General features: G+C 36.4%; 1 protein-coding gene across 4 annotated transcripts in view; it reads left to right on the forward strand.

Annotated features, from left to right (window-relative positions):
- Nucleotides 1-13,756: 13,756 nt before the first annotated feature.
- Nucleotides 13,757-25,931, forward strand: part of DCAF8L2 (DDB1 and CUL4 associated factor 8 like 2) — a 163,215-nt gene continuing 151,040 nt past the window's right edge. For 3 of the 4 annotated variants that reach the window (XM_016944261.4, XM_054676226.2, XM_016944263.4), the window contains exon 1: nucleotides 13,784-13,880. The gene's annotated coding sequence lies outside the window, so the exon portion shown is untranslated. Of the gene's footprint in view, nucleotides 13,881-25,931 lie in introns of all 4 variants that reach the window. The other variant, XM_016944260.4, reaches the window with a different exon arrangement.

Raw genomic sequence — 25,931 nt, forward strand, 5'->3', positions numbered from 1 at the left:
AGCAAAAAATAATCACTGTAGGTTTATTTTTCAACACAAAATTTTAAAATTTACCTCAAATAAGCCAGTGCAAAAATATAGAAAGAAAAAACTTTTAAAAACCTTACTGCATTAATAGTGAGTTATAAAAAGTAATTTCTGGGGAAATAGCAATTAGGTTGGCTTCCTGGTTATATTAAAAATACATTAAGCTTATTCAAAATGGCTTTATATAAAGAAATAAACTGTCCATTATGAGGAAATAGTGATTTTTCTACATAACATTGAACTCAAACTATCTATTATATCTCAACTATTTGAATATTATGTCAGAGCTCTGTGAAAAGTGACAAATGACATTGTGACATATAAGCATATTAACAGAGAAAACTGGCTGCTAGAAGGCTCTCACCTAGTGGAAATTTCTTAATACATTTATCATGATCTCCATTTAGAAACTGCTTTAGTGTTGATCAGACATAGGGATGTTGGTCCATGCTATGCAACTCCCAGGATATTTCAGGGTAAATCTGAATACTGATCTATTAATTTGCAACGAGAAATACAAATGTCAAGCTAACTGGAGAATCAGGTCAGCCAGACCAGCAGATATCCTCCCTGTGGAAAAACTCCAAAGGAAGTCAATTACAATTAGAAAAGCCTAGTGAGGGAGTTAGTTGGATGACTCAAATATGATGGTACAAAGCAGCTATGTCTCTTGGTATTGCCAGCCCATAGCAGGGTCACAGTGAACCTTCTGTAAATCTTTGCTAAATCAAAGAAAAATTTACTGAGTTGTGCCTGACAGAGGGACCAAATAGAAGAACATATTGGCTCTGCATTCTTCCTTCCCCTGGAAAATGTGGAGACAAAATGCTAACTTGCAAATGTTAGGATTACTACATAATATAATAAAAACATTAAAAGCAAGATTTATATGTAAATATTAAAGACATGAAATAGGAATTGAGGAAGGTAATTAATAACTTCATAAATTAGAGAAAGGGCATTCAAATAAGAAGGGAGGAAGTCAAACTGTCTCTGCTTTTAGATGACATGATCTTAATCTAGAAAACCCCATCGTCTTAGGCCAAAAGCTTCTTAAGCTGATAAGCAACTTCAGCAAAGTCTCAGGATACAAAATCAGTGTGCAAAAATCACAAGCATTCCTACATACCAACAATATACAAGCCAAGAGGGAAACATGAATTAACTCCTCTTCACAATTGCTACAAAGATAATAAAATACCTAGGAATACAGCTAACAAGGGAAGCAAAGGACTTCCTCAAGGAGAACTACAAACTGCTGCTCAAGGAAATCAGAGAGGACTCAAGTAAATGGAAAAACATTCCATGCTCATGGATAGGAAGAATCAACATCATGAAAATGGTCATACTGCCCAAAGTAATTTATAGATTCAGTGCTACTCCCATTAAATTACCATTGACATTCTCTAGAGAATTACAAAAAACAACTACTTTAAAATTAATATGGAACCACAACAGAGCCTGTATAGCCAAGACAATCCTAAGCAAACAGAACAAAACTGGAGGCATCAAGCTACCTGACTTCAAACTATACTGCAAGGCTACAGTAACCAAAACAGCATGGTAGTGGTACAAAATCAGGTACATAGGCTAATTGAACAGAATAAGGATCTCAGAAATAAGACTGCACATCTACAACAATCTGATCTCTGACAAACCTGACAAAAACAAGTAATGGAGAAAGGATTCCCTATTTAATAAATGGTGCTGGGAGAACTGGCTAGCCATATGCAGAAAATTGAAACTGGACCCCTTCCTTATACCTTATACAAAAATTAACCCAAGATGGATTTAAGACTTACACATAAAAGCCAAAACTATAAAAACCCTAGAAGAAAGTCCAGGCAATACCATTTATAAGCATGGGCAAAGATTTCATGAAGAAAATATCAAAAGCAATTGCAAGAAAAGCCAAAATTGACAAGTGGGATCTAATTAACCTAAAGAGCTTCTACACAGCAAGAGAAATTATCATCAGAGTGAACAGGCAACCTACAGAAAAGGAGAAAATTTTTGCAATCTATCCATCTGACAAATGTCCAATAGCTGGAATTCACAAGGAACTTAAACAAATTGACAAGAAAAAAACAACTCCATTAAAAAGTGGGCAAGGGGAATGAACAGACACTTCTCAAAAGAAGACCTTTATGTGACCAACAAACGTATGAAAAAAAGCTCAACATCACTGATAATTAGAGAAATGCAAATCAAAACCACAATGAGATACCACCTCACACCAGTCAGAATGGCAATTATTAAAATGTCAAAAAAAAAAAAAACAGCAGATGCTGGTGAGGCTGTGGAGAAATAGGAACACTTTTACACTGTTGGTGGGAATGTAAATTAGTTCAATCATTGTGGAAGACAGTGGCGATTCCTCAATGACCTAGAACCAGAAATATCTTTTAACAAAGCAATCCCATTACTGGGTATAATACCCCAAAGAATACAAATCATTCTATTATAAAGATATGTGTACATGTATGTTCATTGCAGCACTATTCACAATAGCAAAGACATGAAATCAACCCAAATGCTCATCAATGATAGGCTGGATAAAGAAAATGTGATGCATATACACCATGGAATACTATGCAGCCATAAAAAGGAACAAGATAATGTCCTTTGTAGAGACATGGATGGAGCTGGAAGCCATTATCCTCAGCAGATGAATACAGGGACAGAAAACCAAGCACTGCATGTTTTCACCTATAAGTGGTAGCTGAACAATGAGAACACATTAACACAGGGAGGGAAACAACACACATTGGCGCCTGTTGGGGGTGTAGGGGGAGGGAGAGTATCAGGATAAATAGCTAATGCATGTGGGGCTTAATACCTGGGTGATGGGTTGATAGGTGCTGCAAACCACCATGGCACATGTTTACCTGTGTAACAAACCTGCATGTCCAGCACGTGTACCCCAGAACTTAAAATAAAATAAAAAAGAAACTGCTATTTGCCTATTTGGATGTAGTTTCAGAGAAATATATATATATATATATATATATATATATATATATATATATATACACACACACACACACACACACACATACACACACACACACAAATATACCAAAACAGACTGAATACCCAAAGTACTCCTCTCTTTTCAGACTTTCTATCTGTGAGGCTATATTTTATTCATATACATCAGCTAAAGCTATACATTGCACCAGCTTAAATGCAGAAGCAAATGTGAAGTTCCAGCTGTTTTCTACAGAGCCAGATGTAGAGATTTTTAAAAATATAAAGCAGTGCCCTCTTCTCACTAATTTTTCTTTTAATATAGTTATTTTAAAGATGATATAATTATTATATTAAATAATATAGTTAATATTTCTTATAAAATATATTACAAATATATTAAATGGGTTTGTAAGTATCATTTTAAATGAATTGATACTTAAATGTTTTTTAAAATCACTCACTTTTAGTTTCTAATATGCTAACTATAGTTTGTTATAATCCACATTAATAAAAGCTTTTTTGGGTCTTCAGTAATTTTGACCAGAGTACAGGGGTCATGAGAGCAAAGAGTTTGCTAATGACTAATCTAGGACTCAAGTGAGGTGTATTAATTATGGCTTGTTAGATTTAAATGTCTTTTCCTTACAAGGCCCTTGTCACAGAAGGGCTAAGTCGTGTCAAGTGAAAGGAGCAAGAGAGGGTTGGTTAATCAGGACTATCTGTGCCCTGGTTTCAATGGGGGAAAAGACAGGCAATGAGATGGGTATGTTTTTTGCCTCATTTGGATTGAGAGCAGTAAGGAAGATGAGGTTTAAACACAGAGAAGAGTAAAGCTATTTCCCCCTTCTGCTCCTTTTGTCCCAGAGCCCCCAGAAACTGGGTGAGTCTAGTAGAAGTGACGGAATCTTTTAAGAGACCTTCAAACATAATTCTGTGCTGGACACTGAAAAAGACAAACAAAAAAAGTGCCATATAAAGTCTGTCAATCCCTAGGGGCCAGATTATCCCTTGCCCTGAAGGACTGCCAGGGTACATAATCAGATACATTAGCAACGGCTTCAACATGTTCTAGAACATCATGTCTTTGAATTAAGGGCTTAATACATAATCGATGAACACTTCAGTTCTGAGGTGAAAAGGTGGTTCCAGTGGAAATTTAAAAGGAAATATAAATGTTAGAATAAATATTAAAAAGAAATGTTAGAGTTTTACTGATAGAACCCTTTAATGCTGTTAAAAATACTGTTTTCCTACCTAGCTCTCTTTCATTTTCTACACCAGTGCTATCCAATATAAATATAATACAGCCATAAATAAAATGTGAACCACGGAAATAGTTTTAAATTTACTAGTAGTCACATTTTAGAAAGTAAAATCATTAGTGAAATTAATTAATATTTTTATCAACACAATATATCCAGAATATTATGGTTCCAATGTGTAATCAATATAAAAAAAATTCATAAAATATTTTGCACTCTTTTTTTCATAGTAAGTCTTCAAATATGGTATGTATTTTATACTTACAACATGATTCAGTGACTAACCACATTTCAAATGTTCAGTGACCTTATACGGCTTATGGCAAACATATTGGGCAACTCAGTTCTATACAGCCATAATTTCAGACGTCCATCAGCAGCATTAACTTGGGAACCTAGAAGTACTCTTCATGTTTTTTATTGTTTTCATTTTCTTGCTTCTCACAGTGCTAACAAAATACATAGATGTCAAAATTCTCAGTTTTACTTTCCTCTCTGCTGGGTATATTAGGTTAGCACTAGCAGTGATTCTTGGATTTTAATATCTCTGTTTCCATGTGGTGTGTAAATACAAGTATTAAAGTGACTTTTTCTAATATATCTTTACTTGGGAATTAAATATCACTGCTTCCTCTATTAGTTGATTCTGGGTATTTTCATTTGTTGAGGCCTCCGTGATAAAATGGTACTGCCTTTCTCCAAAGTAAAAGCTGCTGTTCCATTTGTTCTATTAGTTTTCTTGTTCTAGCAGCTTGGATTTAATACAATTTTTTTTTTTTTTTTGAGACAGGGTCTTTGTCGCCCAGGCTGGAGTGCAGTGGCACCATCTTGGCTCACTGCAGCCCCCACCTCCCGGGTTCAAGTGATTCTCCTACCTCACCTTGGGAGTAGCTAAGACTACAGGCACCGGCCACCATGCCCGGCTAATTTTTGTATTTTTTGGTAGAGATGGGGTTTTGCCATGTTGGCCAGGCTTGTCTCAAACTCCTGACCTCAAGTGATCCGCCCACCTCGGCCTCCCAAAGTGCAGGGATTACAGGCGTGAGCCGCTGTGCCTGGCTGGATTTAATACACTTTTAAATTTAATATTTGACTTAGATTTTCTGTTCTGAAATAAATTATTGGGAAAGACGTGGGTTTATTTTATTTTAAGTCACTGGTCTAATTTTAAAAGATGTAGTTGTTCACTTGAAGTAGTACTCTAGGATTTAGGTAATTTTCTTTCATTATTTTATTTATTCATTCATTCCAAAATTGTTTATTGAGGTCACTATGTTTCAGGCAATGACTGTCTTTGCTTCCTTTCCTACCATGAAGCATCAATTATATTTTTGAATTGTTAATTCTTATCTAATTTCATGCTTACAGAATACTTGCAAAAAAAGTACAGTTCCCAAATATCTCTCATCTAGCTTTTCCTAAAGTTAACATTTTACATAATAATGACCAAAAACAGTAAATTAATATTGGTACAATAGTATTCACTGAACTATACATAGTATTCAAATTTCACCAATTTTTCCACTAATGGCCCCTTTTCTTTTTCAGGATCCAATGTACTATCCCATATTTTATTTAGTTGTTGTGTCTCTTCATCTCCTCCAATGTCTGGCAGTTCTTCAGTCTTCCCTTGTTTTTTATAATCTCGGTACTAATGATACATACTGGTTAGTTCTTTTATAGCTGGCCCTCAGTTTGGGTTTCTCAGATGTTTTTTCATGATTTGAATGAAGTTATGCACTTTTGGCAAGAATACCACAAACATGATATTGTGCCTCAGAAGTGCATCATATCAGTGGGGCTCGTTATATCAACATTTCTTATGAATACTTCTTATGAATATTTCTGCCTGAGTTTTGAATCCCATTATTTTTCACCCTTTCACAGAGTCAGGGATATTCTGCTCTCTTTGATGTGCCTCTCACCCTCAGTAACTTCAATCTCTAAGTATCGTTTGATTCATCCAAGTAGCATCCCAATTGTGCTCAATAATCCCGTATTTTAAAAAAATTAGATAACCATGATATCAACATGGTTATGTTAACCATGATCATTTGGTTAAGGTAGTTTTTGCCAGGTTTCTCCACTGTAAAGTTAAGATCTCTCTGTAGTTAGGAACTGTTTTTTGTGGAGATATTTTGAGTCTATGCAAATTCTGTTTCTCATCAAACTTCACTTACTATTTTTAGTATTCATTATTGGATCTCGTCTGTAGCAATTATTACTGTGGTGTGTGCTTAAAAGTGAATTTTCTATTTCTCTTTTTCTTTCTATGCCTTCTTCCTATTTATTTATTTACTTGGTGATTTATTTATATCCAGATAGACTTCTGGGTATTCATTTTCTCCTGTAGGTTAAAATCCAGTGCTATCATTTTTGTGTGTGTGCACAAATGGTTCTGTCTTTGGCAGATTCAGTTAGGATCTTTTTAAAGGTTGGCTACTATGTTCTTTCAACAATCCCCCGTTCCCTTTTGTTCATTTTGTTACTTCATAATGTCACAAGATTTTCAAGACTCATCTTGTATTTTTCCTATTTCAGCCCTAGAATCACTTGCTTTCCCAAGGATACCTAGTTCCTTTTGTTGTGGGATGGTGTTTAGAAACCAAGATCTGGACAATTTTAAGCTGTTGTTCCTTTACCCTCTTTTTGGGCCCTCTCAGTGGGAAAAGCTAGGAAATGAAGTCTTGCTTTCAAATTGTGTGCCTGGCCCTCTGAATCTGGGGTCCCTAAGCCCCGGGCCATGGACTGTTACCCTTCCATGGTCTGTTAGGAACCAGGCTGCACCTGCACAGCAGGAGGTGAGCGGTAGGTGAGTGAGCTTTACTGCCTGAACTCCACCTCCTGTTAGATTAGCGTTAGATTCTCATTGGAGCACAAACCCTACTGTGAACTGTGCATATGAGGGATCTGGGTTGCACGCTCCTTATGAGAATGGAATGCCTTCCCAATCCCCCCACCACCTTGCTCCAGTCCATGGAAAATTTGTCTTCCATGAAATCGATCCCTGGTGCTAAAATGGTTGAGGACTGCTGCTCTAAATAATATCTGGCTCTTTAAGTTGTGTATACATTAAAATTCTTTCCATGTAGCCAGTAACATTTTTAAATATTTTGTCCCTGTATGTTAAGTATGGATCTGTAAAGACCCCAAACCTCTAGGAACTCAGTGATCTACATTCTCTGTGCGTGCACTATAGCAGCTGAGTATCCTTGAAAAAGCATCCAACGTTGTAAGTTGGCTTCATTACAGATTTATGATTACCAACTTTAAATTGCTTGGTAATCTTACTACATTTTTTCTGAGTAACTCATTCTTCATGTATTCGCAGCAATCATTTAAAACCACAGCTTTCTCATCTTCTGCCTTGTTATCAGCAAAAGATACTATTTGCTACTTCATGAAGACAATAGAACCTTTGAGTAGCCTACATTTCAACTTCATTTCACCAAACAGAAAATCAAGTCTGTTTATACACACACACACACACACACATACACACACACCATTTCCTCCTCCTAAGTTGAATACTTCTGCCTGACTATTGAATCCCATTATTATTCACCCTTTCACAGATTCAGGGATATTCTGCTGTCTTTGATGCGCCTCTCATATTCAATAACTTCAATCTCTACATATTGCTTGATTCCTCCAAATAGCATCTGAATATGCTCAATAATCCCATATTTAAAAAAACACTATCTCATATGCCTCTCCAATTCCTACTCAAAATAACTCTTATTACTAAAGTTTTGAAATACATTGTTTGCACTACACTAGTAATCTTTAGAATTTTGAGTTTTATATAAACAGTAAATGTTCAAAAAGAAAACTCAGACACCAACTTCATTTGAAAAATTATTCTATGTAAGGAAGTTAAATACACAGGCACTCACATGTGCACAGACCCACACATGTCCAATATGCTATTGTCATTTCATAAAAAGAATTAACATAAAAATGGTATTGTTCTATAATTGGAATCACTTTAGCTGAGTGGTTCTTAATGAGGAATGATTTTGCCCCTCAAGGAGCATTTGACAATATCTGGAGACATTTTTGTTTGTCACGCTGAGCAGAATGTGCTACTAATATCTAATGGATAGAGGTCAAGGATAGTGATAAACTTATTACAATGCACAAGACAGCCTCCTACAGTACATAATTATCCAGTGTAAAACGGTGATAGTATTGAGGTTGAGAACCCTGGTGAACTTTATGAAAAACAATATTGTTTTTTTTTTTCAATTATTTGAGGTGAACTAAAAAATATATAGAAGAGCATTTGGCAAACCCTGGTTTACTTTTATTGTCTCCTCTTCCTCGTGTCTCCTTCATGCCAAATCTAGCTCTTACTATTTCATCGTCTATGAAACTGCTCTCATAATAGCCCCCCATAATCTTAATTTCATGGAGTTTTATGGCTTTTAGTCCTAATCTTACTTGTAATCTCAGTCTTAATATTGTCCATCATATCACTCTTGTAAAATCAATTTTGTTCCTTGGAATCCAAGACAGCTCACCTCTTAACTGTCTACTACACCACTGCATGTACATCCATATCTTCTATGGGTTCCCCATTCTTATTGTCTACTGATTCTGTATTGGTAGTGTTTCCCAGATTGTCCTAGATTCCCTTTTCTTCTCACTCACACTCCATCAGCATCTACATTAACTCCCATGGTTTCCACCACCATCTAAATTTTGATGCCTCACAAGTCAAAATCACAAGTGCTGAACCCTTTCCTGGGCCTCAAGCCCTGTCATGTTTTACCTCTATAGAAGGGATATTTCTGTTTAAGTATCACAGAAGCACATGAAACTCAACATGAGCAATACTCAAACTCCTTCTCTGCCAAATCTAGTAGATTTTATTTATTTTGCCTGTTATATAGCTACCAAATCCCCAATTACCAGTACTCTGGTGCAGGGTCTCATTATCACTCTCACCTGTATTTATCACTGTTTCAATTTAAATGGTCCTTGTGGTTCTTACCTTCCCACTTCCCATCTTCACCCCTTTAGTGAACTCTCAGTAAGAAAACCTCTTATTGGCTTCTGTTACCTTTAAGGAAGCCAATATAAAGCCATTATAAAATGTTTTATATCTCTTCATGTGACATGAAAGGCCTCTTATGATCTCATGCTTACTTATTATTTAATCTTATTTTCTATCAGTGCTCATCCACTAACACACACCATCAGGGTATCTTTGGTTGCTCAAATAAACCTCATTTTCCCCTCTCCACAGGCCTTTGCATGTGCTGTCCCTCAGCCTGGAACACTCTATTCAGCTCCAAACTCCACTGCTAACAGAGTCCACCCTCCTTTTGTCTTATTTCACCCCCCCACTCCAAGTAGTGACAAGGTTGTAGAACAAATGACACTGTTATATATTGCTGGAAAGAGTGTAATTTGGGACAAACGTGTTTAGATCTGTTAGGTAGTATCTACTAAAGTTGAACATATGTGTACTGCAACTGGGTCATAGGTATATATATATATGTTCAGTTTTATAAAAACCCAACGTCAGTATTTATGTCTGTCACCTAAAGGTAGTAATAAGATTGTTCATAGTATTAGGTTGATGCAAATGTGGTTGTGGTTTTTGCCATTACTTTTAATGCAAAAAATGCAATTACTTTTGCACCAACATAATGGTATGGTTTATTCACTCCTCTATTATCCACTGGACAGCAATTCCTCCAGGATAGCTTTTCTGACATGCCACCCATTCTCACATCCTGGCTCACTTTATTATCCTGCTGTATCCTTTCATAATTAATGTGCTTTCCTGAAATTGCTTGTTAAATTGCATGCCTGTTTATACTGTCTGTTCTTTGAAGGTGAGGAGTGTATTAGTATTATTTGTGGTTTTATTCTCACTTTTCACCTTTGCTCTTGGTGCTAAAAAGGAGGGTTGAAAAAAATACCAAGTTTTAGATGGTTTAAATTCCTGGTTTTAGCAACCAGGAATAGAATATATTCCTGCAGATCATGGGGAGTTTGTTTCTAGACAATTTAACCTTAACATGATGATGGCCTGTCCTGTTCTAATTGCTCTTTCCTGGACATGACATTCAAACTTGCCATTAAATATTTCTTGAGCTTTTGGAAATATCATTTGATTTCCATGTTCTTAATGACCTGTGTTTCAAGATTTTTTTTTATTTTCAACTTTATCTTTTCCGAAACCTAATTAAATCACATAAATAAAAACATGTACTTATCACTATCACCACACCATAAAACCCTGAATTAAACTTTTTAAAATGTCTTGCCAACAGAAAAAAAATTTGAAAATTATGTTATTTAAATATCTATGAAGGATTTTTAATAATAACCTGTTCACATGCTTTCCTTATATTAAAATACATAGTTACATTTAAAGAAATATGTGGTACATACTTGCAAAATCCTTAGAAAAGTGTCAATAAAAGAACCATACAAGAAATTCCTTTTTACTGTGTTTATTGCTTTCATTTTAGAGAGAATATAAGAGGTGAAATGCAAGATACTATGGGTTGTAACATAGCAACAATAAAGATAAAATCATAAAAGAGAATGTTTGGCTTGGCTTTTGAAGAAAGAATTAGTAGGCCCCTGGGGTGGTTTTCAATATACTCTTCACCTTAAATATTTTGTATCTCTTGGTATTTTTCTCTTTTATACATTCAGTTCAGTTCATTTATACATTATGGAATATACATTGAAATGTTATAGTTAAAATGTAGACATAAAGGGACAAGCAAATAACAGAATACTTTTATTTTATTAGGATGCACAATATTGTTGGAAAACTAACACTCAGGGATCCAAAATTGAACTAATATATGAAGGAATGTATAACAAGAGGCTAGTTAGTGGGTTGACAAACTGACTTCCCCAAAGGGACTTCAGTATATGTACTGCTTTTTCACTGTGGTCAAAATCACAGGTTAAAATAAGAAGTAGTTTGAAATTCCTACCCACACAATGTGGTACTAAGGGCAGTGGATAAATCTTGAAAATATGGGGTCTACCCCTCTCCCCATTCATCCAGCATGTCCTTAGGGCCCTCAATCATATAACTAGTCAGCAGAGCATTATGTGCTCTGGGAGAATTTGGGAAACCCAAACTATTCTATTGCTGAAGTGACTTCAGTACTTCCATTAAAAAAAAAATATATATATATATATATATATATATAATTTCAAAGTTTATTTTAGATTCAGGGCGTCTATGTGCAGGTTTGTTACATGGGTATATTGCATGATGCTGAGGTTTGAAATACAAATGATCCCGTCACCCAGGTAGCGAACATAGTCCTCAATAATTAGTTTTTCAACCCTTGCTCCCTCCATCCCCAGTATCTATTTTCGCCATCTTTATGTCCACTAGTACTCAATGTTTAGCTCCCACTTATAAGTGAGAAGGTACGGCATTTGGTTTTCTGTTCCTGCATTAATTCACTTAGGATAATGGCCTCCAGCTGCATTCATGTTGCTGCAAAGGACATGATTTCTATCTTTTTTGTGGCTGCATGGTATTTCATGGTGTGTATGTACCACTTTATTAAATCTACTGCTGATGGACATCTAGGTTCCTTCCATGTCTTTGTTACTGTGAATAGTAATGCAATGAACATAGGGTGCAGGTAGAGCAATTTATTTTCTTTTGGGTATGTACCCAGTAATGAGATTGCTTGGTTGAATGGCAGTTCTGTTTTAAGCTCTTTGAGGAATCTCCAAACTGTTTTCCACAGTGGCTGAACTAATTTACATTCCTATAAACAATGTATAAACCTTCCCTTTTATCTGCAGCCTCACCAGCATATGTTGTTTTTTTACTTTTTAACAGTAGCCATTCTGACAGGTGTGAGACCAGTAGAAAAAGGCATTATGAGAAGTACTATTTTAAACTACCTGAAAGAGCAACTTACACACCAATGCATATAAACTGTGATTTGTGGAAGTAAGTGGAGATGGGGAAGAGGAGTTCATTGAATTCATCCCTCCCCACCAACGAGCTTCTAAGACAATATAACCTGTTCTTCCCATTTACACACACCGAGAATGAGTTTATTGAAATAACTTATAGAAATGACTTAAGTAATATAAAACACATCACACATTTTATCTGTATGTTGAATATCAAAACTGAGATTCCTGGAAAATTCTTATTTTCAAAAGTATATACCCAGATTACTTGTAAGCATTGGAAAGACAATGGCTAATCACTCACATTTTGGAAATGAGAGAAATTACCTCAATCAGGACAAGTTCTTAGTGTCACTCATTTAGTGGTAGATCCATGATAGAGAATGCAATTCTCAGACCAAAGATTATGGTTGGTTCCTTAACTATGCCTTGAATATACTAAACAACTTCCCATTTATCAGCTGGAGAACTTACAATGTTATAGAGTGGTCATGGGCTTAAGAAAATGTTTACAGAGAGGTTATATATTGTATTAGAAAGCTGTTTATCGGGCCATGAATGTGCTATCCACAGAGAAACTATGTTTTGTGGATATGGGAAGGAAAGGAGTAAATAAGGCAAATGCATTGCAAGAAAGAATTTGGAGAATAAATGCAGCAAGCACTTACCATGTAGGCCCAGCCTTGGATATGGTGAAATGAATATTATTTTGAATTAATTAAATTTATTTGCTACATACCATATTTAATCAGCTTCATAGCTTTGTAGTTATACCATCTTATATATTTTTCTGGAAATTTTATATCCTGTGGGGAAACATGAAAGATCAATTTACCAAACAGAAAGAAATTATCAAGCCACTATGTCTAGAAACATTTTATTTGAATTTTATCTTCCCATGATTTGCACATAAAAAAGGAAGGAAGAAGATTGATTTTGCAAGTTTTCCAAAAAACTAAACTTGGCTCTAAGTAATGTTGGATTTGACAGAAATGAAAGTATTTTAATCAAAATGTCATATATTAAAAGAATAAACCATGTGTGTAAATTCAAAACTTTGATTCTTACTCCTTTCCCCCTTTCAATTAAATTGAACCTGTAGAGCACATAAAGGACAAACTAAGCAAAGTTGCTCCTGAACTGATGATATTACCATATCTACCATTAGTAATATTTCTTTAACATTTATATTCTGCCTCTTCACTTTCCACACTGAATCACTGTAAAAATAGGTGTGAACTGCATGGACATGAGCAGTGCTTTTCTTGAAAGCAATGATCAGTTAAAGAAATCCAGAAATCAATATCTTTCTCAAAAGCAACTGGTAGAAGACAAATCCCAAACAATTACTGGAATCCAAGAAGAAAATGAATTAATTTAGGTTTTTTTTCTACAAGTAGTAGAAACTGTAAGGTCCTATTATCAAAATTAGATTAGGATGGAACTAGAGAGCCACAACTTTAGCCACAAAGTTTCAAAATATCCTGCCTCTGGACCATGGAGCGCTTGATAAAATGGTGCATTTGGATACTTTACTTGCTTACAGCGTGGGAAAGACTCACGTAAACTGCAATAAGAACCATGAGAGATAGTTTTGTTCTGTGGAGTCGCAAAAGCTGAACATCCTCCCCACAAGGTTATTTAGAAGACGTCTTGCACTGTTCGAATGCAGAGGAAGGCGAATGACTCGATTCTATGGTATGTAATCAATATTTTGATTTCAACAATGATTTTGGGAGTGGGGTTAATTTTTAATTGCAGAGATCTTTCTAGTATGAAGACAACTGGATTCATCCCTCTGTGATTGAAAGTTACCTTAAATAATACTGAGCGGAAATAGTCTTGTTTCTTTATTTTACAGAAAATTTTACAGTTGCCTGGGGCACAATATGAGAAATCTTACTTGTTTTTCTCTTTTTAAACACAATGCTGCACTTCTAGTAAAGTATATTCTCACCAGAACTTTCTAATACATTGATATGAAAATATTCCTACACTATCTCAAATATTAAGACGGAATAGAGATAATTCATCTTATAATGTTAGACCTACATAGCACCATAATAAATTCGTATTTTTAAAATTGAAATGGGGTCTTGCTTTGTTGCCCAGGCTAGTCTCGAACTCCTGGCCTCAAGCTATCCTCCCACCTCAGCCTTCCAAAGAGCTGGGATTACAGGTATGAGCCACCACACTTTGCCAGCACCATAACACATTTATGTTAAATGTTTATAAAAGTCTTTACATTTTTTATATATATAAATAAATAAATAATTTGATAGGTTACGTTACATTTTATAAAATACTTTATCATATAAGCATACCAGTAGGACTATATTTGGTATATCATAAATGCTGGGGGTTTTTCTTCATCCTGAATTTGAAAATACATGTACTGGTGTGTGATTCAACTTATTTAATTCAAATAGGAAAAGAAAAGTTTTTCAAAAAATGTTTGCTAGGCTTAGCTATTTGCCAATAACATTTGGGTGGGGTAATTTGTGTGTGTGTTAGTATCCAGCAGGCTACAGAAAGTTTAGCATAGCAGCTACCCAATCCCATAAATGCAATAACACTTTCCAGATACTATGATAACCAAAACCTCCCACATTTTCAATTCCCTGATCATCCTCTTTTACCCCATTGAGGAGACTGGCTTAGAACAGTGGTTTACAGAATTATGATGCTCTCTACATTTATAAAAATAAGGCAGTAAGTTGTTGCTTCTCCCCTTTCCCTCTACCTCTCTCTCCCTCTTCCCTTCTCTCTCCCCACTCTCCTTTTCATCTTGTTAGAAACTGCTATTGAAAGCGTAGTAATAAACAAACATCTTTCTTTCATGGTATCTTATAGGTAGCAAAGTTCTTTTATATGTATTATTTTATTTTATCATTATAATATCTATATCTGGAAAGCAGAGCATACATTATATTTCTCTGCATACAGGTAAAAAACAATAAACGAAGGCTCAGGGAAGTTAAGAAAGTGTATCATACCGTAGTGATGCTGGAAAGTGTCTTGTTCTTGTTTAGATTAGTCTTTTTAACTATGTCTGACTGAAATGTTAACATGTTCCCTGTCTTTAAGAAGACAATAGTTTAAGTGGGAAGAAAATTTCAATCAACATAGCTTAAATCCTAACTTTCAGTATGCAGACACACTAATATTAACTACAGGAAAATGCTCCCAAATGTACAGCACAGCCTGGCTGTCGTCCATCCTGCCATCGCTGCTTTTGTCCCATTTGAAGTGAACGCAGTGCTGCCCTCCTGGCAGGTCCTGGCACAGCAGCTTCACCACCCGCCGGGTCCCCTCACACCAGTGGCTGCTGACCACCATGGTGAGGGAGAAGGCGAGGGCGATGCAGATGGGTAGGAGGAGTAGTGCCTGCTGCTGCCTGGCCCCGTCCACGGCTGAGTGAGGTGCGTGGGGCAGGATGAGCTGTGGGGCCCCCTCCTCCTGCCTCGTCACAGTACCTGGGCCTCAGCTCTGCCATCTGGCATCCTCACACAGCCTCCTCTCACGTCCCCCTGGGGAATTGCATGTGCTGCCGCACCACATCCAGAGGCATGGAGCCGGGGCACGTTCCTGTCAAGGGTGCTGGCCCTGCCATTCTCCCCAGGAGGTAGGTGTGCAGGAGAGCATTGTTTTTTTGTTTGTTTGTTTTTGTTTTGTTGTGTTGTTTTTGTTTTATTTATTTATTTATTTTGAGACGGAGTTTCGCTCTTGTTGCCCAGGCTGGAGTGCAATGGCATGATCTCGGCTCACCGCAACCTCCGCCTCCTGGGTTCAAGCGATTCCCCTGCCTCAGCCTCCTGAGTAGCTGGGACTACATACAGGGGCATGCCACCATGACAGGATAATTTTTTTGTATTTTAGTAGAGACAGGGTTTCAACCTTGTTGGCCAGGATGGTCTCGATCTCCTGACCTCGTGATCTGCCCGCCTCAGCCTCCCAAAGTGCTGGGATTACAGGTGTGAGCCACCGCATCTGGCCAGAGGGCATTGTTTTTTAATTGTGGTAAAACACACACATAACATGAAATTAACCATCTCAACCTTTTTTTCTTTTTTTTTTTTGAGACAGAGTTTCACTCTGTTGCCCAGGCTGGGGTGCAGTGGCACAGTCTTGGCTCACTGCAACCTCCACTTCCCAGGTTCAAGCGATTCTCCCACCTCAGCCTCTCAAGTAGCTGGGATTACAGGTGCCTGCCACCACACCCAGCTAATTTTTGTATTTTTAGTAGAGACGGGGTTTCACCATATTGGCCAGGCTGGTCTCAAACTCCTGAACTCAGGTGATCCACCTGCCTCGGCCTCCCAGAGTGCTGGAATGACAGGCATGAGCCACCGTGCCCAGCCATCTCAACCATTTTTAAGTGCACAGTTCAGTGGCATTAACTACGCTCACAGTGTTGTGCAACCATCACCACCATCCACCTCCAGAACTCTTTTCATCTTTCATCATCTGTACCTGTCACACAACTCCCATTGCCCTTCCTCCCACCCTTGGCAACCACCATTCTTCTCTCTGACTTTATGAATTTGACTATTCTAGGTGCTTCCTATAAGTGGACTCATACAGTGTCTGTCCCTTTGTGACTTGCTTACTTCACTTAGCATAATGTCCTCAAGCTTCATGCATGTCATAGCATGTGTCAGGATGTCCTTCCTTTTTCAAGGCAGAATAATATTCCCTGTGTTTATTGGATCACATTTTGTTTATCTATTCAGACACCTGGGTTGCTTCCACCTTTTGGTTGTTGTGGAGTGTGCTGGTTTTGATGGAAGACCAGGGGCTGTTAGGGTGGCTGTCTTGGTGAGACAGCCTCACTCTTGCCTTTTGCATGGAGCAGGGTCCTCAGTGTTGGATTCCAGAATCAGGGAATCCCGAGGACTTCATAGGCCTATTTCTTGTCCAGGCCTATGTAGAGAAGGACTACAGAAAACAGATGCTTGCTCCAGGGACCCTGGGCGATGCGAGGTACAGGCAGGCTGCCTCAGGGCCAAGGTGCTGTGCAGAATGGAGAGAGCGGCATGTATCCCACTTGGGTGCAGAGTTCTGAGGCAAGGGACCTCAGATGCTAGAAGACAGAACCCTGGGCACCATCACTCATGTTAATGGTTTAATACTGACTAATTGCTAAAGGTAACAAAATGTGTAAAATGGTGCTACCATTTATTCATTAAAAAAGCTTGAAAGCCTGTTATTTGTTGGGTGCTTAGCTAGATGCAGACATTACTGCACATAAGAAATACCTTAAAATTTTTTATAATAAAGTCACTTGAAATGTCAAAATATAAGTGCATAGATTTGTCAAAGGTCAGAAGGGAAGTAGAAAGAAAAGAAAGTAGTTTCAAACTTATTGTAATGAAACCTCATGTGTATCCACCATGTTTAAAACTGATATATTTTTAGTATTAATGTATAAGTACACATCTATAACTTTTTTTACAAAGTCAGGCAATAAAATATAGGGTTATTCTGATAAACATAACTTACAAAATTGGCATAAAGAATAACAATTGCAGTCAGTTTATCATTCTAGCTCCATAATTCAGCATTTTTCTGAGTTTTATTTTGGCTAAATGATTTTAAGAAAATAAAATTCATATAGATAAGACATGACAAATGGTATCAGTCATTTTGTAGCTTATTTTTAAATTTTAATATGTTCTTTACTCAGAATCTTGAAAGAATACTGAGAATATATATATATACATACAGACTCTCACACCTAATTAGATTAAAATGGCTAACAATTTAGCATATTCTTCAGTGCATACTATCAGTAAATACCTTTCTAAATCAAATAAAATTATTTTTGGTAGAAAATTATCAAATGTATACGTTAACTCTTTGAGATATTCAAAAATTTCCTTAAGAGAAAATGAGGATAATCTAAGTACCAGTTACTGTTAATATTTGCTAAAAAATTTCTAAATAGTCATATTTACTTTGTCTTGCTTATAAAACCTATAATTTAATTGTAGTTTCATTTGGTCACGTTCTCCAAAGTTGTAATATGGTAACATCAATAACAGGGCAAGCATTTTAAATTTAAATATTTAGGTCAATTTCAAAGTAAAATACAAAGCAACCTATACTTACAATTATGACTAAAATGATGTACCATGCAATATTATTATAATTTACTTTTTTATATGTACTTAAAATACATATAGTTTACTGTGTATTTATTTGACAGTTAACAGCATATGATGCAATTTTTCACTCTCTCTTAGTTTAAAATTTTTCTTCACGTGGCTTCCAGGACAACACTTTCTCTTGGTTTTCCTCTGATCACATGAATGCTCTTTCTTAGGCTCTATTTCTCTATTCTCCTCCTATTCTTGATTCCAACAATCAGAAAGCTCCAGGACTCAGTCTTCAGGCCTCTTTTCTCCATATTTACTCAGTCCCTCACTGATCACATCAAGCTTCCTGGCTTCAAATACCATCTACATTTTGATGACTGGCAAAGTTACAATGCAATATAGGTCTCTCATTAGAATGCTAGATTCTTTCTGTCTATTTTTTATTTCCTTTTGGAAGTCTAATAGACACTTTAAAAAAAGCAGCATGGCCAACTCCAAACTCGATTTTTGCCAATCCTCTTCTCTAGTCATTCTCATCTCAGTTAATGGTAATTCCATCATTTTAGTCAGACTCTAAATTTTGGAATTAGCCCTGACCATCTCGAATGTTCTCCCCAGAGATATCTATGTTTCACTGCATTGCTACAGATTTCTGCTCAACTTTCATGTAAGAGCAACCCTTTCTGATTTCCTTAGATTTGCTCCTCATTCATTTCCTGTCATAACTCCATTTCATTTTCTTTATTATATATAAATTCATGTGTTTCATAATTTATTACGCTTCCCTCTCTTAGCATGTAAGATGTAATCAGACAAAAACAGGAGCTTTGTCTTTTTAGTTCAGGGTTGTAGCCTCAAGTTTAGAACACTGCTTTAAAAATGTTCCTTGAGGCCGAGTGCGGTGGCTCATGCCTGTAATCCCAGCATGTTGGGAGGCTGAGGCGGGTGGATCACCTGAGGTAAGGAGTTTGAGACCAGCCTGGCCAACATGGTGAAACACCATCTCTACTGAAACAAACAAACAAACAAAACAAAAATTAGCCGGGCATGGTGGTGCGTGCCTGTAGTCCCAGCTACTCGGGAGGCTGAGGCAGGAGGATCATTGAACCCAGGAAGCAGAGGTTGCAGGGAGGTGAGATTGTGCCATGGCACCCCAGCCTGTGCAACAGCGAGACTCCATCTCCAAAAAAAAAAACAAAACAAAAACAAACAAAAAAAGGTTCTTGAACACAGAAATCATTTGAATGAAGACATAATATTGTGGGGTTTTTTGAAATTTGTAAAAAAGTTAATTTGTAAACTAATTTTTCTTCCATTATACTTTGAAGATTTTAAGGTTTAATAATGTTTATTTTGTTGAGAGGAGGATTTATTTTCCTACTGATTTTACTCTCCAGAATTAGGATTCCGTATTTTCATTATGAATACAGGAAGGCAGATATATGGTTAAGACAGGTAAGAGAGCAATATTCTAGAGAAATTCGTATCCCTTAACTCTTTCAAAATGAAAGACTACATTAATTTACATATCGTCTGAATATGAAAAGGCCTAGAGGTGGTGAGAAGATAATTAAAACCTAGATCTGACAGGCTTGTAGAAGAACAAAGCAATTCTTGTTAAATTACTATATCATTGTAGTCTGGAGGGGTTAGAGATCTTGATATGATTATTAATATACACACATTTGATCTGTTTTAGCAATTACACTGTATAACGGGTGAAAAACAATATATTTGCTATGAAAAGTTCACCTAGCAGCCTTCCAAATTTAGCAGTCATAGAATTATCTCTGATAAGAAAGATTAAATTAAGAAGGTCTGAACTAATACATGAGAAGAATCCCATAAAAACAATTATATTCATTAGTAATGAACTGTCATTACCATCTAAACTTGTGTACAAAAATTAAATATTCAAGTTAATTTTTTGAGTATCAATATTATTATGGACATTATTTATCAATTGGGATATGTCTCATTTTTAATCCTTTTTAAACATTGTTTTCAGTGACATTATATATAGGAAATATTTTAAGATTTTCTTATACCATTGGTTCTAAAATCAATGCACAAATAATCTTATCACCAACAATTTTTTTGACAGCTAAAATAATTGTATTTGTTTCCTGTTGTTATTAGAAAAGTGCTCTTGGAACATTTTTGTGAGCATAAGTGCTAAGTCTAAATGTCTTTGCAAAGAACACTCACTGAAGGCCATTTGGATTTGGAGTTAACATGAAATATTTTTACTGACTTTCACATATGTAAAATAAATATTATCTAAGAGCTTATTACAATGATGATTATATATAAATATTTGTTTAAAATCATATACATTTTACAATGTATTTAAACTGGTGGAAGAAATTCCTTCTAACTTTTTAGCAGATATAGGAAGGGAAAAATAACATGGAACATTCACATGAACAGAACTTAAAAATTCTGAATTTTCAATTCTGATTTATTCCTAACTGTATATTGCTGATGACTTTTCCTTGTGGTGCTTGTAGATTTCTTTTGAGCATCGGTTTCACTGTTTCACTCAGTAGTCAATTTATAAGGAATATTATGTAAAATGTGACAGATTAAAATCAGGCCAAATGTTAAAGCTGGGTAAAAAGGCCAAAATAAATATAAAAATTATGTCTGGGAGGCATTATAGTGTGATTTACTTAGTAATGGAGAGAAGTAAACTATGAAAAGGAAAACAGCTATAAAAGTAATGAATGTTTTACTGAAAACATAAGGTGTTTTCTCCTCCCATTTTCATACCATGGAAACAAGCTGACTCTCAATGAGAATGAATCGCATTCCATTTTAGACTGATGAAAAATACAATTCTTTATGCAGTACACCATCAAGCTGTGGAATTCAATTCTGCAGTATATCACTGTGGTAAATAGTTTAGCAAAACCCAGGAAAGCATTAAATGTTGCTATGAATAAGAATGACATTTACAGCCACGCTACTTAGGTCAGAAAGTTTGAAGGGCTCTCAGCCCTCTAGCAATGGTGTATAAGGAGAATTTGTGTGAAGGTCAGAAAGTAGTATTCTCTCCTCTGACATTATTTTATATTGCTCATGCATTATGGCAAGTTTATGTGACTCCTTCTGAAAGCTGGGATTTAAGGGTATGTACTTGATTCTAAAAACAAACCTTCAAATATTGTCTTCAAATTATAAATCTTATTTTCATATAAATTATTAATTATACTATCAATGACTGCAAAAATTATACAAGGTATACTCAAAGAAAAATAAAATATTCTCCCTATGGAGGAGTAAATGAATTGGAAAATTTGAAGGATGTAGGAATTAGAGAAGGTGGAAATGGCTGAAAACAATATACTTTGGCTGAAAAAATATTTCCTTCTAAAACAACAAACTTCAGTCATAAAAAAGTCAGTGTGACACTGTTACATTGAAGGGGGAATTATGAATTTTATATGGTCAAAAAATTTATTCTTTTTCTTGAAGGTAGAATGTAATTTAACCCCCCCCCCCCACCGCCCCAGGGGGATGGGGCGGGTTAAGAGAGAACATTAGCTGCTTATCCCTCCTCTACGCCCAGAGAGGCTTATCTATGTTCCATTGTTCTACATTCCTTGAGGCACAGTGAGTTCTTGCTTCCCCCACTAGCCGGGCTGTAAAGTCACAAGGTTGATAAGCAATTGCTACAAAAGCATGTATTCCCAAGGTTGTAAGACATATGGTGTAACAAATGTAAAAGAGTAATTAACTGCCTTTGTTCTCGCTTCTGCAAGTACGCTTCCTGCATGCAGCACGTAACCCTTGCCACAAACTGCTTAAAAGGTGACTGATCCCTTTGTTCGGGGCTCAGACTTTCTGGACCCTAGTCCAACTGAGCCAGTGATCACCTTAATAATTAAAGGTTCTCCTCAACTCTGCTCGGTATCTCCCGTCTCTGATTTATCCTGCAACAACATAACTACCTTGGTAATTATTAATAATTCCTGATTTGCTGATGATTATCAGAAAAACGAAAGATAAGTGTTGGTAAGGATGTGGAGAAAGGAAACACTTGTCTACTGTTGGAAGGAATGTAAAACGGTGCAGCCACTATGGAAAACGATAGGAAAGTTTCTCAAAAAAAAAAATATATATATATATATATGATCCAGCAATTTCACTTCTGGGTGTTTATCCAAAAGAATTGAGGTTAAGATCTCAAAGAGATATTTGCATTCCCATGTACATCGCAGAACTATTCACAATACCCAAGATGCGGAAACAACAGAAATTTCTGTCAATGGATGAATGGATAAAAAAAATGTGGTATATATACAGAATAAAATATTATTCGTCCTTTAAAAAGAAGGAAATCCTGTCATTTGTGACAATATTGATGAACCTGGAGGATACTACGTTAAGCGAAATAAGACAGACACAGAAAGACAAATACTATGTGATTCCACCTATATGAGGTATCTATCTGGAGGAGTCAAACTCATAGAAGCAGAGAGTAGAATGGTGGTTGCCAGTGGTTGGGAGGAGGGAGAAATGAGGAGCTGTTCAAATGGTGTAAGGTTTAAGTTATGAAAGATGAATAAATTCTAGAGATCTGCTGCACAATCTAGTGCTTAGAGTTAAAAATACTTTATTGTGCCCCTAAAAATTTGTTAAGAGGGTAGATCTCCTGTTAGGTATTTTTACATCATGAAAAAAATTGAATTAGTAGTATAACTATAAAGTAATAGCATGAGAGAATTTTGGGAGGTGATGGAGATGTTCTGCATCCAGATGGTGGTGGTGGTTACATTATAAACAGGTTTTAAATTTAATAGAATAGTACACACAATTAATTGGACAGCTCAATACTTGAATTTGCCCCCGCCCCGTGCACTGAGACATGTAAAAGAATGGTCTTAACATTATTTATAAAATCCAAACCATAGTTAATCCAAATTTCAAATCAAGAATTATATGAAACAATTCATTATTATACAAATTGCTACAATGAAACTATAAACAATGAAAATTGATAAAACATGTTGTGTGCAATAACATAGATACTTCTCAGGAATATAATGTCAAACTAAAGATCCCTTATAATAACATCTTTACGAAAAGAAAAATCCAAGTTTAAACCTAAGTATTTAAGATTGGTCGTTTATTTGGTACAATTATGCAAGAAAGCAAATGAATGATTATTCTAAATGACATGAGAGTGGTTATTTTTATAAGGAAGGATGGTTGTAACCAGAAGGTGGCACAAGAGAAACTTTTATGGTGCTGCAGTGTTATATTTTTTTATCTAGGTCAGTGGTTACAGACTGTTGACTTTATGATGAATCATTGATTTGTACATCATTGTCGATGTGTGTGTGTATCAGAATAAAACAGTTAAATACAGTAAAACAAAATAAATTGACAAGAAGACACTGAATGAAGGCTGAAGAATGTGTTGGATTAAAATGTTAAAATATACAATATTAGATAAAATGATCTGTATATCCTTCTTTTTAGAAAATGACTTTTACTCATTTGTCAAGGGTATAGTGACCAAAAGAAAGACGTCTCAAACTTTGTTTGAGTTTTATAATAAAAATATGGCCATCTCAGTATTTCATAAATTGTAGCATGAGAGATTTATTTAATTTGCATGAAACAAAAATGTCACACTGTAGATATCAGATCAAGGCATTGAAAATAAATTTAAAGCATCTCAGGAGCATGTTCCGAAAATTTTATCTTCAAAGAAAGAGTTTATGACATAAAGAAACTTTCTAGAAAGTATAAGACAAAAATGAATGGTCACTAAAGGAAAAGAGTGCAGAGTTGTATTTGTTCAGACTGTCCTGTATAACAACCAACAAGTTGATTTAGCTTTGTGAGAATTATACGAAGCAATCTGTCATTAGCTAAAGCTCTAAGCTAATGGTGCTCTAAGAATTGCTTCTAGGGTGCATGGAAATCAAAAGCTCTGATTATATTAACTAGGTGGTTAACCAAATAGTGAAGGAATATGTCATCTCATGGGAGAATATTAATCATGGAAAGTTCATTGTTCTTTATGAAATATAATGAGTCAGCCATCCCATGTTACAGTGCTCTGGATTTTTTTTTTTTTTCTTTGAGACAAGGTCTCCATCTGTCACCCAGGCCAGAATGCAGTGACGTGATCATAGCTCACTGCAGCCTGGACTTCCTGGGCTCAAGCAATCCTCCCACCTCAGCCTCCCAGGTAGCTGGGACTACAAGTGTGCACCACAACACCTGGCTAATTTTTGTATTTTTTGTAGGGTCGGGGTTTCACCACATTGCCCAGGCTGGGCTCTGGAAATTTTAACGTGGTACTTGCTTATATTTTTCCAAGAGTCTTTGGCAAAAATGGATTGAACACAGTGAAATCATCTTTCTTTCTCCAGTTCCCCTTACTATCAAATTCACACCCTCACTCATATAGGCCAGTAATCTTTGAAAAAAGGGAAATATTATGTGAACCACATATGTAGGAACGATATTATTTAAATATTACCCAGGTAAATATGCCCTCTCTAATTTTGCATTGATGCAGAATTAAGAATTGAGTTATTAGGCTGGGCGTGGTGGCTCACGCCTGTAATCCCAGCACTTTGGGAGGCCGAGGCGGGTGGATTGCTTGGGGTTAGGAGTTTAAGACTAGCCTGGCCAACATGGCAAAACCCTGTCTCTAGTAAAAATACAGAAGTTAACCGAACATGGTGACACATGCCTGTAATCCCAGCTACTCGGGAGGCTGAGGCAGGAGAATCACTTGTACATGGGAGGCAGAGGTTGTAGTGAGCAGAGACCGTGCCACTGCACTCCAGCCTGGGCGACAGAGTGAGACTCAGTCTCAAAAAAAAAAAAAAAACAATTTGAGTCATTGTAAGACCCAGGACCCAGTTTAACATATTCAATTTGTGATGGTTATTATTTGCTCTTCCCCCTCTACACTTGCAACAAATCCCCATCCTTCTCTGCCAAGGGGGTGCCTGTAGACTTCATCTCCTGGGGTACCAAGTCCTGTGTATTCTGGTAGGGTTTAGCTAAAGGAAGGCACCAGCAAAGAAACTGCAGTTCAGGAAGGGAGAAATTTATTTTTTCTAATGTTTCTTCCTGCTGTTTTGCTACCTCACTTTCAAATAACACTTATGGATTCCTGGGGAGTTGCTTATGACCAGATACCAGAAGAGAAAAAGATATGTAGGCCTGGTTTCTTTTTTCTTTCTTTCTGAGACAGTGTTTTGCTCTTGTTGCCCAGGCTTGAGTGCAGTGGCGCAAGTCTCCCGGGTTCAAGCAATTCTCCTGCCTCAGCCTGCCGAGTAGCTGGGATTACAGGCATGCACCACCAGGCCCAGCTAATTTTGTATTTTTAGTAGAGACGGGGTTTCTCCATATTGGTCAGGCTGGTCTTGAACTCCCGACCTCAGGAGATCCACCCGCCTCAGCCTCTCAAAGTGCTGGGATTATAGGAGTGAGCCACCGCGCCTGGCTGAACTTTTGTTTTTAGTAGTGTTGAAAGCTCTTTGGTTAAGAATGAAAGCTTCTGAAAAACTTGTTCTTTAAATTTTCTAATCTTAAAATTAAAGAAACAGCTTTGAAAATATATTTGTAACACCTAATATGATTCTAAGTCTCATAGAAATTTCTGGCATCAAAATTCATC

Source organism: Pan troglodytes, chromosome X, assembly GCF_028858775.2.
Source record: "Pan troglodytes isolate AG18354 chromosome X, NHGRI_mPanTro3-v2.0_pri, whole genome shotgun sequence".
In the NCBI taxonomy this organism is placed as follows: Eukaryota; Metazoa; Chordata; class Mammalia; order Primates; family Hominidae; genus Pan; species Pan troglodytes.